Source organism: Anastrepha ludens, chromosome 4 (assembly GCF_028408465.1).
Source record: "Anastrepha ludens isolate Willacy chromosome 4, idAnaLude1.1, whole genome shotgun sequence".
NCBI classification, from domain to species: domain Eukaryota; kingdom Metazoa; phylum Arthropoda; class Insecta; order Diptera; family Tephritidae; genus Anastrepha; species Anastrepha ludens.
Genome location: NC_071500.1, coordinates 2123215 through 2137414, shown reverse-complemented (window position 1 = coordinate 2137414; position 14200 = coordinate 2123215).

The following is a 14200-nucleotide window of genomic DNA, read 5'->3' as shown; positions in this document are numbered from 1 at the left end:
CATAGCTTACTTTGCTTACGTCATTTATAGTCGTCATCTGCAATAAGTGTTATTGTATTTTTTATTGGTAATTGAAATACAATTATTTATTTAAATGGTACAGCATTTGTTTACACCACAAATAGCACACATATCTTAATTGCTGACTTTGAAACATCCACATCTTATTTATACTACTTATAATTTATATACAAACAAACAAATATGGGATCTACAATAAATTGCCTCTATCTAGAGACTTCCTGGAAAAATGGAACAGGGAAGTTAGCATAACCAAATCGGCAATATTGGTTTTTCGTCGTGGAGGCAAACTATCGAAAAAAGAAAAATGGCAGAATAAACGAGAGAATATTATTATCTTACACCCAAAATGGTTTTCCAGAAACATATAAAAAAAGGAACGCCGCAATGTCTGGTTTAAACTTCACATGGAATAACTTTTTTGAAAACAAAAAAAAAATTAGGTTTGAAATGGAAAATGTTTTAATCAGTCTGTCGAACTGTCCAAAGTTATCCGGCTCAGATATGGGGGCACTGTATGTCTGAGAATGTCGACAAATTACAGCTGCAATTCATGAAAAAAATATTTAAGCTCCGAAGCTGCTCGCCTACTTATGATATTTATTTAGAAACTTGTATCGAGTGTGGCCACATTTACACGCTTGCTTTACACTTAAATCATCACAAAAAACAATCCTTGGTTATGAAGCTTTGAGGTTCCCACGCCTCTTAACTCGGGGATTGTAGCTAGGCAAATACAAATACAAACGGTTGCAAGCGGGTAAAAATTACCACATAATATAATATATAGGGGAGCGCGTCTTTTCTTTCTATGCAGAAAGGTATTTGAAGCGGCAGGTCACGATATTTTGTAGAAAAAAGTTAGAGGTGGTTTTATTACCTCTGTGGTATTTTGCACCCAGTAGCGACGAACGCCGGGTTACCAAACATAGTTTTAAGAATAAATGTTTTCCATGCTTATGTTTTAAATCAAATAGGATTAGCTTACAATTTGAAACGGTGCCAGAAAATGGAAATGGATTTTTAAATCCAGAAGTAATTGCATTAGCCGAATGACCTTTACAATAAAAATTGCTATTTGTGTAACTTAAATGAGAAGGAAACAATCCAAACTTTTCTCGGACCATGCCCAATTTAAAAAAATACCACATTACCTTCTTTGGAAACACTGCCCTTAGAAATACCGAAATAGTTTAGGGAGCGTCCATAAATTACGTGAGGTGTTTTTTTCAATTTTCTGACCCTCCCTCCCCCCCTGGTGAGATGTCGTGAGATTTTATTCAACCCCCTCCCCCATCCCCCAATCTCACGTGAGATTTTTCAAAATGTGGGTTTCTTATGTAAACGCGTTGGATTGTTATTGTAAAAAGAAAAAAAATTTGCTTCGTGCTTTTATTTACGACTAGTTAAGACTAGTAATCATTATGGCTGAGAGTTATATATTAAGTGTAATAAAAATTTAACAATAGAAGACTTAAATCGTAACTACTGCGATTAAAAAAAAGAGGTTGTCTGTAAAGTCGGTTTACTGACGATAGTTTAACGTGACAACGTCATAAGAAAATACTGATGGAATGGCTGCATTTTTCAAAAGAAAATTTTATTTTATTTGTTTGATAGATATTTTGTATGGATATAGAGGAGAAGGTAAATGGAATTGCAATGGAATAGGTCAAGTTACATTTACACATTACACAAACGTGAAAAATGACGAAACATTTATCAAATTCATGAAAGATATCTTCAATTTCGATTGTGCATCAGACGTTAATAAGTCAACAACATTAAGAGGCACCATCATCGATTTGCCTTTTTCAAGACACTTTACACTCGAAACACTCCCTTTTATTTCCTACTTTTTCTATCATCGTCCTATTCTCAACAGAGAAATGGTTCATTACCATGCACACAGGAAGAAGGCATATGCAAATACAAACATGTGAATTTATATACAAATGCGCATATACATACATATACATACATATATATGCTCACTCAAGTAGGACAGAGCCAGATGTCGAGCGTTGCCGAACGCGAGGGCCGATTGTGTTCTTTGTCGTTCGTTCCGCGCTCTCGTTTGCAGTTCAAGCACATTAGCTTACATTTGCTTGCATACGGAATAGATTCGTATATTTGATATGTCCATATGATTTGTATGCATCTTCACATATAGATTTGTTCTTTTTGAAAATTGCGCGAAATTGTATATGTATATGCATGTTTATATGCATACTATGTATATTAGTATACAACATATCTTATAAGGTATGTGGTAAATATTACCATACATTTTTTCCTTCATATATAATAAAAAAATTAATAATAATAACATTAAAACAACAGGTATTATTGACAAACTTGGTTTTATTTTAAATTCTTCAAGTAAATCAAATTAATAATAATCAAATACAAATACGTGAATTTATATGCGTATACATATGCGCATATACATACATATATACGCTCACTTAAGTAGGAGAGAGCAAGATGTCGAACGTTGCCGTTCGTTTGCTTTGTTCGTTCCGCGCTTTCGCTTGCAGTTCATTCAAGGTAACGGCAATGAGCAAGGTAACGACAAATGAGCAAGGTAACGACAAATGAGCAAGGTAACACTAATGAGCAAGGTAACACTAATGAGCAAGGTAACGACACATTTTTTCGTGCGTGCAGCCGGCTAAATCGAATTACAAGACGTTATCACGTCAAAAGAATATCTACTCTAATTCAGTCCATGGAGAATCATGCGCGGTTTCAAGAGAGACTATTGGGACCAACATGTCCATATGATTTTCAGTAAAATCATGTGCTCCTTCAACTTCGTTCTAATCTAGCCACTCTAAGCCGTTGACGCTTGCGCACAGTAACTCATTAGCTCGTCTTGTGACAATCCGTGAGGGTCGCACTTTGCGGAACATACGCGCTTGCTTAGCTGGTGCAATGTGAGCTGCTCGCCTGTGCTCTGCAGCTCTTGTGATAGATGCGAAGTAAATACCGCATGTACTGTAGCATATTTTCTCTAAATCATCACGTATACTTGGGCAATAGAGATCAATAGGCGTGCTGATGAAGGCATTCAACGGTTCAATCGGTACGCGTATTAGAAATGGAGCAAATGATTTTCCGTCATGTTCTTTAAAGTCCGGAATTGTCAAACGTCAACCTGAGTGATAGGGCGTTCGGCTCATAGTGGCGCGAAAACAACCGACGGGCTACACTGTACCGCAAATTCAGATTAAATTGAGCTATTTGGTATAAAACAAATATGGTGGTTTGACAGTCGTAATGTATAACGTCGAAGTATGAATGAAATTATTTTCTTTCGAACGAATTAGTGAATGATCTTAATCATACTACGATTACGCTTGAGATTAAATCTTAAGCATGTACAATTTTTTTGCTTCAATCAGAAAAAAAATTGCGTGATATTTGCCGAGACCCCCCCCTCTCTCCAACGTAAGATTAGATGAGATTTGACTGGACCCCCTCCCCCCCTTAAACATCTCACGTAATTTATGGACGCCCCCTTATGTTCTAAATGGTGTAAATAATTTTCAATGGAAAAAATTAATCACTTTTGCTACTGGTGCATTAAAGTACAGACAATGTGTAGTATATGTAGATGAATAGTTTTGTAAATAAATATCTAGATACCTATTCGGCAGACAACTTTTAAAGTTATTGTCGTTCATTTGAAAGAAATAAAAAATATTGAACATAATTTTATACGATTTTTGTGAAATGAATCTATCTTTTTGTAAAGTAAATAAGTATGTATGTACATACATACATGTACGCTTCGTAACAAGCGGAAGAGAGCAAGAAGAGTTGCAGTTGATTTAATGTCAATGGATAATGCAAAATTTCAGCAGTACAAAAGCAAAAGCAATACAAATCAATATATATATATATATATATAATTGGCGCGTACACCTTTTTTTGGGTGTTTGGCCGAGCTCCTCCTCCTATTTGTGATGTGCTTCTTGAGGTTGTTCCACAAATTAAGAGATCTACAGTTTCAAACCGTCACGCACCAACCCATTCGGCTACGGCGGCCGCGAAGCAATACATATGGATATAATTGGAGCTTATACCCCTTTTGGGTATTTGAAGGAGTTCCTTATGTGAGTGCCTTGATATTGTTCCACACATGTTGGGATATCCTGGTTTGTGAGAGTAACTTCGGCTCTCACCGATTTTGAAGGAATCAGCTGGCTGGCTGACGTAACCGGAGTTATAACAGGGATTTGTTTACGAAAAAACTTAAATTGGTTGGTGATTTTTGAAGTGCCTCTGAAGATTCACTTTCACTCGCTCAATTTTCAATACTTTGCAAAGAAAAATTAAGAAAATATTTTTATTATCATTGCATTGACATATGAAAGTAAACTGAATACATATATAATACTAAGACTATCTACATCACCAAAAAGCATATTATGCTTTTTTCACTTCGTAAGAGCGTGGGGCACTCGAATATGTTCTGTTGACATTTCGGCAAATCGGATAAATTCACGATTTCGGTAACCCTCTTGCTGGCAATATTAAAGGTAATTTTGCGAAATTCGCTTCTTATGAAGGTCAATCAAATCTGAAAGTTTTGAAACGAAAACTGGGAATTTATGCAACTTTGCCGCGTGTTAGTGGAACCAGGTTACTGTGCTGAAATGTCAAATGCAATATTCGGCAATATTAATCCTACTTGTTGTTATGCAGTGGGATGTAGGTTTAAAGTTACACGTCTATCCAAAGCCACTTGCGAGTGAGTAAGACCGCAGTGAAGGTTGGCGGAGTCATGCAATTTAAAGCCTGTCACTGGTAATTCGCCAAAGTGCTTACTATGGACAGAGCAAAGTGGTGATGAGTCGGTGGTGCAGGAATGTTCATGCGCAAATAGTTGTTAAATCGTCGAAGTAGCCGTTCAGAAGAGGGTTGTCGTTGACTTCGTGCTGTTTTTTTGTCCGCGGAATGTCAAAGGCACGCTCACGTAAGGTCCGATCGCATAATTATTCAATTGATATTATTTATGTAACCGCAAATGGGCCGACTGTGCAGGAAATTAAATGTATAAATCCAACATTAATGGCTTCATTGACAATACGAAGCAAGACTATGCGCCAATTATTATTAGCTACAAAGGAGCTACAACAAAGACGCCAACTGTTCCCATTTACATCGTGCATTCGCCTTCGCACCCAAAGTGTAATTCCACCTCTGTTCCGATTGATAGTTGATAAGCTTATTTGCGGTCGCTGAACGCGTGTTGTCATGCACGCGTCCCAAAGCCCAATAGGTGGCAAAGGAATAAAAACAAGAAAAAGAAACAGCGATAAAAAAATAGTAAATCAAACAATAGACGTTGCGTGAAAGTGAAGAAAAATTGCAAACGAAAAAACTCATAAATTAAGCATTCGCTATCACAACAACAATGTTGGAGAAAGGTATAACATACAAATTAGAGTCGCGCGATTGGTTTGTGCTCACAGTCGCATTTACAAAAACCAAAACCAAAAAATCAAAACGCATGCAATTTTCAATAGGCACTTTCGCAAAACGGCTGTAAAAAACACTATTTAGCTTCTGAACAAATATTTAATATGATCTTTGTTTTTGTACAAGAAATAACTGTAATATACTCATAGAAATGCGGTGTAAAATTTATATTATACTGAATTCGGAATGCCGCTGAAGTAACAGTGTTTGGCCGCATTTAAATCCGGGTTGTTCCGGTAACATAGAACGGACTAACGGAAGAACGAGTTGTTACTGGTGCAGCTTTTAAAATAAATATAAAAATATGTATGTATGTACTCTTTGTAACCTTTTAACTTAAACATTTAATGTGCATATTTCTTGTATTGGGAATGAAGCCACCTTTAAATTAATTTAAGTAAAAAATATGTATGTACATACATAGGTTTTTGTAATAGTCAAACCTCTATCAGCAACAGCTAACATCCGACTGCATCTGCATGGAAAAAGCTTCTCATAAAAACTAGCTGACATTTGGTGTTGACATGGAACTCTTTAAAGGGCAACATCAAAACACACATCACAAATTGGTGGGCACGTTCAACGTTAATACTTTTCATGGGGATATCTTAAAAAATTCCGCGAGAAATTTGAGAAAAAAAAGTTTAATTAGCTTTATTAAATCAAATATATTTAACCTTGACTGAGAGAGTGGGTTCTGAAAGTCATGCAAATGATAATCAATAAAGGATACAAGGTGACGGCCATGGTTGAGGGATATGGCCCATGCATTGAAACTTCCCAGCCAAGCTCAGTGTCAGCCGAGCCACCAAAGATGTATAGTGTGTTCATCAATTCGCCGCGGCTACGAGCTAAATGGTTTTCTTTGATACAAAGCTTAATTTTATCACGCACTTATATTATACCGTTAATACATAAACATACCGTCATAAACAAGAAATAGACTACTCTATCCCTAGACTCACCTTCGAAAGGCTCTTCAAGACGAGTATACCGTCAAGAAGGGAGTGGCATACAACAAGGCCATGGAGAAGGGGAGAATTAAACTTTTATACAGATGGCTCCAAGCTAGACGATAAGGTTGGCTACGGAGTTTTCTCGAAGGAATTAGGACTGGAACTATCCGTTCGACTACCAGACTACTGCAGCGTCTATCAGGCAGAGGTGCTAGCTATAAAAGAAGTGGCTACATACCTAAATACGCACGCCGTAACAAAAACGATTATAAATATATTCTCGGATAGCCAGGCGGCCATCAAATCAATGAATGCGGCTTTACTAAGATCGAAGGTTGCACAGGAATGCCGGGCAGCTCTAAATGATATTAGTGACGTATTCAAGGTCAGCCTTATTTGGGTTCCGGGACATAGAGATATTGAGGGAAACTGTAAAGCAGATGAGCTAGCCAGAAAGGGTACCGCTCTCCAACTGCTGAGTGATAAAAGTACCATTGGAATACCCATGGCCACGAGTAAACTAATAATAAAAAACCACCTTATCCAAGAGGCCAATAGGTCATGGAGAAATGAAGATACGTGTCTAACAGCTAGGCTACTATGGCCGCAAATAAGCAAGAAAAGAACAAAGGAACTGCTTAGTCTCTCAAGAGACAATATCTCGAAGGTCGTGGCTTGTTTAACCGGTCACTGGCTATTTGGCAGGCATTCCTCGAGACTAGGAGTTTTCTCCCATGAATATTGCAGAAGCTGCAGAGATGAGGAAGAGGAAGAAACAGTTGAGCACTTCCTTTGCAATTGTCCAGCCCTAGCTAAAATCAGAGCAGGTTGTCTAGGTAAATACTTTTTTAATTCTCTTACAGAACTGTCTGGCGTGGGGTTGGCATCAATACTACGCTTCATAAGAGCCACGAAATGGTTCCACGAAGGAAGATAAATGAGGTTCCCGTGTAGCACAGTGGTATCACAACGGACCTGTAAGGTCTAAGTGAGTTGGTCGTGCAGACCGACTACCACCATAACCTAACCTAACCTATATTATACCGTTTCCAATTTACCTGCTATTCTTCGCTTTTGTTAGACGTCAATCATCGCACATCACTGACCCATATACTCTCAAGATATTATACTCTGTTTGTTCGGTCCAAATTAGATTATGCTGCTAAGCTGAAGGTAGTGGACAGAAAGGATCTACCTGTGCGTCCGCGAGCACGTGTCTGGCTCCCCTCCGAACCCTCTGCTTCGAAGGAGATGGTGAAAATCCTCCGCTACTGCAATTCCCACGCACAACTGGAGCGTAGTTAAGGTAGAGAAGACTGATTAAGATAGGATCCTATCGGCAAGCGCTGATTCCCCTGAACGCAAAGTCTCTCAGTCCTCTCACTGAAGCAAGGGGGTCATCAACTATGGCTTCGAGAAGGTAGTTCTTAAGGTCTGCCAAACCAATGCCAGAGGAGATGCCCCCGGAGGTGCTGGGAGAAGTAAGGCCCACAGTAGGGGAAGCTCTTGTGGACATGGAAGTGGAATCCGTCCGGGGTCCATCATAAGCATCGGGTCGTTCTTCGACAGGACGGAGGAGGAGACGCTTCTGGCCTCGAAGAGCGAGGACACCGTCCTTGTGGTGCTGGAGAGGATCTTGAAGGGCGATTATTCTTCATATAAGTCTATAAATACCTCTTGAGCAAGGTGGAGCTAATATAGTCATGATCCAGGAACCGTGGCTGAGCAGCAACGGATTTTCTGGGCTCAGGACGAAAAGCTACAAACTGGAGGCTTATAGCAGGAGAGGTAAACCCAGATCCTGTATACTCATCAGGAAGGAACTTAACGCATTTATTTTGCCTAATTTCAGCAATCAAGACATTGCGACGGTGAGTCTGGAGGGCCCTGCGGGAAAGCTATGGCTGATGTCCGTCTACATGGAACATGACAACGAGGTGGAACCACCTCCGGTGCTGCTAAGGGAAACCCTGGCTGACTTTCACCTCAGCTTCCAATAATGCTATGGAAACCTCTTGTCCAATAAAAGCTTTTTCCAGGAAGGAAAAACCTCCTTGGTGGACAACGGAGCTCTCTGAGCTTAGGGCTTCATGCAGACGCCTTTTTAACGGGGCTAAAAGAATTATGTGTCTCTCGGGATGGGAGCTGCATAATAAAAAGGAATATATAAGTCCGAAATTAGTAAGGCTAAGAAGGACTCTTGGAGAAGCTTCTGCGAGGGCGTAGAGAGGTGCCACGAGTCCTCCAGGTTTAGACGAGTACTCACGAAGAGTTCCGCTCCCTTGGGGTACTTAAGAGACGAATTGAGACGTTGGCCGATGAGCGGCGAGGAGTCACTGAAGTTACTTCTCAACGCCCATTTTCCGACGACGCCCATCAACAGTGTGCCAGGCAGAGGTAACCGCAATCAAAGAGGCAGCTGATTGGCTGCTCACATGCGTACTAACAGTCAAGAAAGTTAATATTTACTCGGACAGCCAAACGCCAATAAGGGTCCTCGGGTCAGTGACGGTGCATTCGAAACTGGTCAGGGAATACCTGACCTCACTTTCGACTACGTCCGAATTCTTTGAAATAAGCCTCATCTGGGTTACTGGTCACAGAGACATTGCGGGAAATTGTGAGGCGGATGAGCTGGCCAGACAGGGGACATGTGAGGAGATTTCCCCACGAGCGTTGGACAAGTACACAAATTTGTAAGGTCGCGAAATCCTTCTGGCCACGTGTGAACCGGGGGCGCTCGGGCGAGTTTCTGAGGTTGACAAAATATCAGCCTTCGAATCTCGTGGGTTTTCTCACAGGTCACTATGTGCGAGGAATGCATGCTGTGAGACTTGGAATTACCTCGAGTCCTTTTGCGCTGGATGTATGGAGGATGAGGTGGAATCATCTCAGCACCTTCTCCTTAGCTGCCCTGCTCTGGCAGGGCTAAGATCCAGGTATCTTGGCTCTTACTTCTTTGCTACGCCTGCGGATATAGCTAGCGTTGACAATAAAAATCTGATGAATTTCATCAGCAGCACAAAGCGGTTGACGCCAACGCAGCACAATCATCGTTCGTAATCCACGAACTCTAAACCCACCCTCCTAATCATCCCAGCACCACCTCTCCCCGCCCTCTCCCTGCATCCCATCGGTCTTTCTCTTTCACCTTACCACCTCCTTCACAATGGTATCACAAAGGACGAATCCGTTTTTCTTCGTCCAAGTGTGCTCATTCCTTGGGCAACCATACCAACCCAGCCTAACTTAACCTTGATAATTATTCATTTCGTTAAAATTCAATTGTAACTTTTTATGTTGATAATCTAATTTTACTACACTTTTTAATAATAAATATTGTAAATTTGTATTTTAGTTCTGAATTTATATCTTAAATGTCTGTTCTGAACTTTTTTAGACATTAATGAATAAAATAAAATAAAAATGTTTAAACTAAAAAACGATTGTTTAGCGCGCCGTATGGCAAGTTAACCAAGTGTCGTCCATGTTTAGCTGATTAATTTTTGGAAACAAGAATTCAGTCAGCATGGCTCGATAGTGCTCACCATTTAGCGCAACGGCAGCTTCTTATTCATTTCGAAAGAAATAAGGACTGATGATGCCGTTAATTGCTCAGCCAACACCCTTCATGTTCTCGTTCTTCTTAATGTTTTAGTAGGCCTCTTCTATTCGCCATTTCATTTTCAAAATTAGCATGCGAAAGCAACAACAAAGTTATCGAGTAAGATTCGCCGCTAGCGAGGATGGTTATAACTAGTTCATTAGGCTGGTATAACTCACGTCTTACAAACACATGTAATTTAAGGCGGCTCTATTCCCGCGTTGCCATTCCATCGATTCCAGTTGCTTCATCTTGGCGAAAAGAAGGGGCCTATTATTATATTTTAGCTGAATAAAAAATGACACTGATACTGTCAAAATTTGACGAATGACAAATGATACAATTAAAATTTCATGATATTCTATTCATTAGTTCGTGAGTTATTGTGCTAAGGGTGTTATTTTCAAAACACTGGATCAAAAAGAATTTCGTGTTTTAATTTTACACTGCGCTTGAAAAGCCATTCCCATGATGCACAACACAGTGGGCGTCTAAATGAGGCGGTAACATCAGAAAACATAAAAACAATCCACAAAATCGTTTTGAATGATCGAAAAGTAAAGTGGGAAAAGAAGTCATATTGCATGAGAAAGCTCTGTTCAAAGCGGGTGCCGCGTTCGCTCACAGTTGACCATAAACAAACGTGTCACGAGTCAATCAAAGCGACTACTGGCTGTTCGCAGACCTAAAAAATGCTCGCAGGTAAGAAATTTCGCTCGAGTGAAAGGGTTGTCGCTGAAACTGAGGCTTATTTTGAGGCAAAAGATAAATCGTTCTACAAAAGTGGTACTGAAATGTTAGCGTGGCGCTAGACTGATTGCGTTGATCTTGATGGAAATTACGTTGATGAATTTTGAACAAAAAATAAGACGTATTTCCTTTGTTAGGCCCGGAACTTTTCAGCCCAGATGTTATATATGAATAAAAACTATGTACATATGATCAAAGACATTGTATCCAATGTTCTCCTATATCCAGTGATACCTGACCTTGTCTGTTCTAAACATAGTTAACCAGCCTCTAATCTACCGCTACGTTACCGTTAATCATATCAAAATAGGTTGATGGTTTCACCTCAAAAATTATTTTACATAATGTCCAAAAACTTAACCCTAGAGTACGAAACATATTTTACGTACGTTGTAACGAATGATCGTCGAATCGACGACGAATTTTTTAATTGACTACAGCTATAGCTTAAAACGAAACATAATCTGTTAATAAATGATTTTAATTATTTTGACATCCGATTAATCTATATAAACAAGAAATTCAATTTTTATTCATAGGGAAAGGATTTATTTAATTTTTGTACTAACTCATTTCATGTTGTATATTACAAAATTTTGAGATCATAAAAAAAACAACTAAATATTATTGTAAAACAAAAATAAAAAAATAAAAGCAGTAAAAACTTAAAAATTACACATTCTTAGCTTGAAAAAAAGTTAAAGAAAAGTTCAAAAAATTATCACATTGAACAAGAGTCACACAGTTCAACTTTGTGCTCTCCACATATAGGTTTTTCGCATTTATCACATTTTGACTTCGTCATTCGTCGTTTTTGGTACGGACATGATCTGCACATGCTTCTTTTATTTTCTTTTTTATCCCTTTTGGTTAACTCCCCGTTGTTTTTACTGCAATTCGGAGTAACAATATTTTCAATATTTGCTCTTGTTTTGCTAAGTAACTTTGGCATTTCCAGTCTTTCTTTTTGCCATGGTTCAACAAGACTCTTGTGGAGCTCTTTCACGAATTGTCTACGGTTGAGAGGTTTTATTCCGGCAGTAAACATATTGTGTGTATAAATTACGTAACTGTTAATAAATGCTATATTTAGCATACCATAAAATATACACATTGGCCATCTATTTGTCTTTCGTGAACACGACATGACACTGCACATTTGGTCCAGCGTATCGACTCCGCCTTTTGTTGAGTTATAAAATTCGATCATATCCGGCTTAACCGTTCCTTCCTCATTGCATGATGACAACAGACACACAACTTTATTGGACTTTGGTTTATATGAAAGTAATGTCAATTCCTGGTCGTAGCAGAAAATCGAAGTTTGGCAGTTACGTCCTTTCATGTTCAGCAGCTCTTTGGGTATTTCTTTTTTATTCTTACGCAAGGTTCCTACAAGTGTTAGATTATACGGTGACCTAAATAGCGATTTTGCCAAGGGAACCGAAGTAAACCAGTTATCCATCGTTACATTTCTGTTTGTTCCTTGAATGCTTTTTGTAAGTTCCTTCACATAATATTCTCCAATCGGTATATTTCCTCTACTTGAATCCTTTCCCAAATATGGTATAGCATTAACCATATACTTAGTGCCGCTGTCACACATCATAATAATTTTTAAGCCATACTTAGCTGGCTTGTTGGGTATGTACATGCGAAAAGACGATCTACCTCTAAATGCCAGGAGTTGTTCATCTATTGTTACATAATTACCTGGAATATAGTTTTCAATACACTTTTGTATAAAAGAATCCCAAACGTTTCTAATTGGAGCAAATTTGTCAGAGATTCTTTGGATACGATACGTTTTGTCATCAAATCTTAAACGTGTTTGAAGAAACAAAAAACGGTCTTTACTCATCGTTGCCACATATCGTGATCCAGAATAAGTACTATCAAAGAGCTCTCTAGCGGCGAGATGATTATCTTTTCTTGCAGCTGAGAGGACTAATATTCCAAGCAGAGCTTTTATTTCCTTTGCGTTTGTTATTCTATTTGTGGCTGTAGCAGATTTAGAATTATTGTGTCTTAAATTTATTTCGGCATTTGTCCATTGTACAATTTCGTTTAATATTTCCTCACTTACATATAAACATTTCAAAACATTTAAGGGGATCAACGATATTTTTGCAGTTGCGAGTAGGTCCACGAGCTTTGTGCACTATGTTACATGCTGTATGATGAGATTTAGGCTTAACGGTTGACCATTTGTGGAGGTTTTTTCCACGTAATATATTTTTCGAAAATGTTATGATGTGCGTATTCGGTCTTAATCCCAAGATTTGTGAACTAGTTGCTTCTTCAGTTTCATTTGATATTTCAATATCACTGCCTGAGTTTCTAGAAACAAACGGGGAAACATTGTCTTCTTCTGATTCAGAAGAAGTTTTTGAAAAGCTTTCGTCACTTAACACCACGTCGCTTTCGTCTGCATCGCTTTCGTCTGCATCGCCTTCAATTACATCCTCATTATCAGAATAATCACAACTCTCAAAAAACTTTTCAATTTCATTATCGGTTAATGTTTTTTTATTATAAGCCATTTTGTTTTTCAACTAAAGTAAAAAAGGACAAAGTAAATAATTCCGCAATATAAAAATACAAATAAGCAATGATATTAATCCAGACATAAAAGTCACGCTAGTACTAACCTTCGACGATTCGACGAGCACAAAACAAAAATAAGTAATGTTCTAGCAACGCGGTTTAAAAAACACGACTGCTTGCAACAAGAGTCAATGACCTACTAACACCATGCAAAATTTGAGAGTGTTAGACACACACATTTAAAAGCAATTTAGTAAAACAAAAACAATGCTCGTCGAATCGTCGATCATTCGTACTCCAGGGTTAAATAGCTTCAAGAACTTAAACATGCATTTAAGAAATTCAAATATACAGTGCACTCGGGAAAACGTCAACACTAGTTTACGTCAACATCCCAAAACGTCAACCCTTAATTTTTTACATTGTCTACTCTAAAACGTCAACCAAACCACAAAGCTCTAAAACCTCAACTTTAAATAAATCAAAATTTTGAATTAAGCAACAGTTAAAATACACAGTTTTGATCACACACACACATTTATTTCATGAAATTAGTTCAGAATTAAACTTATATTTAAGTACATACATATTTATGTATGTAGAATAGAAAAAAAATTCCATCTCAATGTGTTGTCTTTTTTATGTTCAGTTGATTTTTTGTTCTCGTAAGTGCCACATTACCAAAATGTGTTCAAAACAACCGAAAGTGCTTAAATTACAAGAAAAGGCAAATATTTTGGATTTATTAGAAAAGGGTGCAAGTGCGGTAGCTTTAGCAAAACAATATGGTATCTCAAAATCAACAATTAGCAAGATAAAAATGAAAAAAAAA